This window comes from Colobus angolensis, unplaced genomic scaffold, assembly GCF_000951035.1.
Source record: "Colobus angolensis palliatus isolate OR3802 unplaced genomic scaffold, Cang.pa_1.0 Scaffold46, whole genome shotgun sequence".
NCBI classification, from domain to species: domain Eukaryota; kingdom Metazoa; phylum Chordata; class Mammalia; order Primates; family Cercopithecidae; genus Colobus; species Colobus angolensis.
The window spans coordinates 5,764,349-5,769,972 of NW_012118043.1; the positions used below are offsets into that span (position 1 = coordinate 5,764,349).

General features: G+C 38.8%; 1 pseudogene; it reads left to right on the forward strand.

Moving 5' to 3' along the window:
* Positions 1-2,028: 2,028 nt before the first annotated feature.
* LOC105523399 lies at positions 2,029-2,928 on the forward strand (annotated as a pseudogene).
* Positions 2,929-5,624: the final 2,696 nt, after the last annotated feature.

Sequence of the window (5,624 nt, forward strand, 5' to 3'; positions counted from 1 at the left end):
CGGATCTCAGCTCACTGCAAGCTCCACCTCCCGGGTTTACGCCATTCTCCTGCCTCAGCCTCCCGAGTAGCTGGGACTACAGGCGCCTGACACCTCGCCCGGCTAGTTTTTTGTATTTTTTAGTAGAGACGGGGTTTCACAGTGTTAGCCAGGATGGTGTCGATCTCCTGACCTTGTGATTCGCCCGTCTCGGCCTCCCAAAGTGCTGGGATTACAGACTTGAGCCACCGCGCCCGGCCCCCATCATCTAGGTTTTAAGCCCTGCATGCATTAGGTATTTGTCCTAACACTCTCCTTCCCCTTGCCACAACCACCTGACAGACCCCAGTGTGTGTTGTTCCCCTCCCTGTGTCCAAATATGTCTTTACAAGAGTGTTCATTGCTATATTGTTTATAACAACAAAGAATAGAAGAAACTTAAAATATCCATCAATCAGGGACTGAGTAAATAAATCATGGCACGTCTGTCCACTGGAGTACCGTACAGCTCTTGAAAATATTGGTGTACATCTAACTGTGTTGATGTGGAAAAGTCTCTTTGTGTATTGTCAAATGAAGCAAGTGAAGTTTCAAAACATTGTGTATAGAACCCCATCTCCCTTCTTGCTACATATCAGATTTTTTAAGAAGAAGCTATACATTTTCACATATGTTTTTGTGTTTGTGAAATAGTTCTAGAAACCTCGATGGTGGTTGTCTCTATGGAGTGGGACAAGAAGGGGGCAAGAGAGGGTCACTAGGTTTTCTTTGAATAAATCTATAGGTTATTTTCATTGTTCAACAAAGGAGAAGGAAGATGAGGCAAGAGAAGAAAAAGAAAAACATATTTCTAAACTGGACCACAAAGTTTGCCTGGCCATGACTCTGTCCTCTATGGATTTATCTTGTGTTGCTCACTTTCACTGTCCTTCAGGCTCTGGCTCACTAGTCTGCTCTCCATTCTTTGAATTTTCAATCCTCCCTCTGACCTCTAGATCTTCACACATGCTGTTCCTTCTAACTGGAACTACCCCAACTAGCACACACAGTTAACTTTTACTTCCTTTTAGATGACTTCTTGCTCCTGAGGGAAGCCTTCTGTGACTTCTCAGGCTGGGCCAAGTTCCCCATTTTGCATTCTTGTAGCATCAATGCTTTTCATGCATGGCACCAATCGCAGTTTAAAACTCTGTATCTGTGGGCTGTTGTTTAACATCTGGCTCCCCTAGTAAATTGCTGCTAATCATTTCACTATCACTTAGCACCACATATGACACATATGAGGTGCTCCATAAGTATTAATGAGTAAATGAATCAACTAAGGGGGTTGCAAGGGGCAAGTCTCCCAATATGGAGTGGGGCATTGTTTACCTAGCATGGCTCCTTTCAAGTTCTTCCCACTCAGTGGTCTCCTAATTTCCGCTAATGGCTTTACCTTTGTTGTGGGAAAGTGTCCTGCAAAGGTCTGCCCTTCAGAAATGTTAGAACACACAAGAATGAACCCTTTCTTGTGGAAAACTGGAGGAGGTGTCAATAGGCTTCATCTTAGTACTTCTAGATTTTTGTTCATTTCAACGTTGTTAGAACTCGGCAAAATAAAAGTTTATTTTATGTTGGACACATTTTGTCATACATATGTCAAACAGGCCTAAAATAAATAATACAGAAGTAAGTATATAGACAAAACAAAGGCAAAAGGAGATTTTCACTGCCAATATGACCAATGGATCTGATCCTCCCAGAGAGAACAATATAAACTTGGATAAACATATCAAAAAAAAAAAAAATGACCTGGGCCTGAAGAATGATGATAAGCAGGTAGATTCTGGAGAGGCATCTACACTTGGAAAACATGAATGGCACAGATTGAATTACTCACACGTGTGGCTTTTAGCCTTTGTTCCAGGTCTAAATCAGTACTACACAAAGTAGCTAAATCTCTGCTAGAAAACCAATAGTCTTTCTGGCCTGAAAAAAACTAGAGGACCCTTTTCTGCCTGTGGACGCCGCGGAAGAAGCATTGTTAAAGTCTCTCTTCTCCCTGCCGTCATGTCTAAGTCAGAGTCTCCTACAGAGCCTGAACAGCTAAGGAAGCTCTTCATTGGGGGGTTGAGCTTTGAAACAACCAATGAGAGCCTGAGGAGCCATTCTGAGCAATGGGGAATGCTCCAGGACTGTGTGGTAATGAGAGATCCAAACACCAAGCGTTCCAGGGGCTTTGGGTTTGTCACATAAGCCACTGTGGAGGAGGTGGATGCAGCTATGAATGCAAGGCCACACAAGGTGGATGGAAGAGTTGTGGAACCAAAGAGAGCTGTCTCAAGAGAAGATTCTCAAAGACCAGGTGCCCACTTAACTGTGAAAAAGATATTTGTTGGTGGCATTAAAAAAGACACTGAAGAACATCACGTGAGAGATTATTTTGAACAGTATAGAAAAATTGAAGTGATTGAAATCATGACTGACTAAGGCAGTGGCAAGAAAAGGGGCTTTGCTTTTGTAACCTTTGACGACCATGACTCCATGGATAAGATTGTCATTCAGAAATACCATACTGTGAATGGCCACAACTGTGAGCTTAGGAAAGCCCTGTCAAAGCAAGAGATGGCTAGTGCTTCATCCAGCCAAAGAGATCGAAGTGGTTCTGGAAACTTTGGGAGTGGTCGCGGACGTGGTTTTGGCGGGAATGACAACTTCGGTCATGGAGGAAATTTCAGTGGTCGTGGTGGCTTTGATGGCAGCCGTGGATATGGTGGATATGGTGGCAGTGGGGATGGCTACAATGGATTTGGTAATGATGGAAGCAATTTTGGAGGTGGTGGAAGCTACAATGATTTTGGCAATTACAACAATCAGTCTTCAAATTTTGGACCCATGAAGGGAGGAGATTTTGGAGGCAGAAGCTCTGGCCCCTATGGCGGTGGAGGCCAATACTTTGCAAAACCATGAAACCAAGGTGGCCATGGTGGTTCCAGCAGCAGCAGTAGCTATGGCAGTGGCAGAAGATTTTAATTAGGAAACAAAGCTTAGCAGGAGAGGAGAGCCAGAGAAGTGACAGGGAAGCTACAGGTTACAACAGATTTGTGAACTCAGTCAAGCACAGTGGTGGCAGGGCCTAGCTGCTACAAAGAAGACATGTTTTAGACAAATACTCATGTATATGGGCAAAAAACTCAAGGACTGTATTTGTGACTAATTGTATAACAGGTTATTTTAGTTTCTGTTCTGTGGAAAGTGTAAAGCATTCCAACAAAGGGTTTTAATGTAGATTTTTTTTTTGTACCCATGCTGTTGATTGCTAAATGTAATAGTCTGATCGTGATGCTAAATAAATGTCTTTTTTTAAAAGTGCTGTGTAAAGTTAGCCTACTCTGAAGCCATCTTGGCAAATTTCCCCAACAGTGTGAAGTTAGAATTCCTTCAGGATGATGCCAGGTTCTATTTGGAACTTATATATACAATCTGCTTGGGTGGAGAAGCCATTGTCTTTGGAAACCTTGGTGTAGTTGAACTGATAGTTACTGCTGTGACCTGAAGTTCACCATTGAAAGGGATTACCCAAGCAAAATCATGGAATTATTGGTTATAAAAGAGATTGTTGGCACATCCTATGCAATATATCTAAATTGAATAATGGTACCAGATAAAATTATAGATGGGAATGAAGCTTGTGTATCATCCATTATCATGTGTAATCAATAAACAATTTAATTCTCTTGAATGAAATGAAAAAAAACAAAAAAAAAACAACTAGAGGACAGAGTTTAGGGTAACTGAAGCCACTGAGAATTGAGAAGGGATTCTGTAAAGGACACAGCTAGAGAGGAGAAGTCCCAAATTCTGTGCAAAATCTCTACCCTAATTTCTGCATAGCCCTTGATCCATGCATACCCGGGCAGATTGTGAGCATCTGAGTTAGGAAAAAAATAAGTGAACTGAGTTTTCATGTAGTATAATTTCCCTTCACTCTGAAGAATTTTCTTTGCTTTTTATTTTGTCATATAGTTCTGTCAGCAACAAGTTCTCTCAGTCTTCTTTATCTAAAAATATCTTATTAATAGTTTTCTTCTTTATTCCTGAAAGAATACTTTCACTGGAAGTAGAATTCTGAGATGACAGTGTTTTTCACATTCACATTGTGAATATAATGTTCACAATGTTGGCGTACAGTCCAAAAATATTTGACACATGAAGATCAGAAAAATCTAACCAATTATCAAGAAAAAAAGAAAATCAGCAAAGACCAACCCTGAGATAACACAGATGTTAAAATGAGCATATAAAAATTTTAAAGCAACTATTATAATTGTGCTCAAGCAAGTAGAGGAAAATATATGAAAACATAGCACACATACAGGTACACACACACACACACACACACACACACACACACACACAGCCCAAATGGAAAATCTACAAATGAAAAGTATAATATCTGAAGTTTTTTAAAAAGGTATTGATGGGCATAACAGAAGAACGGAAATAAAAGAAGAGCCAATGAGCTTGAAGATAGATCAGGAGAAAGTCTTCAATCTGAATAACGGAAAGGGGAAGAAAAGATTGTAAGAAGTGAACAAAGATTCCAGATCCTGTAAGACGGTATCAAAAGATCCACCATAGGTGTAGTTGGAATCCCAGAGGAGAGAGAAAATGCAGCAGAAAATATATTCAAATAAATAATTGCTGGAAATGGCTCAAATTTGGTGAAAAATATACACTTGAAGGTTCAAGAAACTTAGAGAACCAAAAATAGAATAGATAAGAAGAAAATCACATCTAGGCATATTCCAGTTAAATTGATGAAACCAAAGATAAAGAGAAAATCTTGAAAGCAGTTAGATAAAAATGACACATTACTTATAGAGGAGCAATGATTTGAATATCAATGAGTGTTCATCAGAAACTGTGGAAGCCAGAGAACAGTGAAACATTTTTTTAAGAGCCAAAAGAAAAACATTGTCATCTCAGAATTCTACATCTAGTGAAAGTATTCTTCGGATAACTAAGATATTTTTAGTTAAAGAAGACTAAGAGAACTTGTCACTAGCAGGACTACATGACCAAAAAAGGCAGAGAAAATTCTTCAGGGTGAAGGGAAATGATACTATATGAAAACTCGGATATCTAGGAAGGAATGAAAAGTATCCAAAGTTGTAAATATTTGTGTAAATAAAACAACTGTTATTATGATCTCTCTTTTCTTTGAAATGCGTAGAACTGTTTAAACAAAAGTATATTATCTTATGGGATTTATAATGTGTGTAGAAGTAATACTACGAGAACTATGGCATAAAGAATGAAATTAGGTGGACTAAGACATACAAGGCTGCAAAATATTGTACCATATTTTCATGAAGTGGTACAATATTAATTTTAAATAAACCATGAAAAGTTAAGGATATATATTGTAATTCCTGGTGCAACTAACAGAAAGAAATGCAAAGACGTATAGATGAAAGCCAGTCGATGAATTTAAATGAAATACTAGGAAAAGGACTGAACGTGAAATAAAATAGAAAAGGGGGAAAGAAAAATTACTTAAAAATTAAAAAAAGAGGAGACAGAAAACTAATCATAAAGTTATTAATTCAAATTCAACTATATAAATAACTACACCAAATGTTTTGAGCAACCCTCTAATGAAA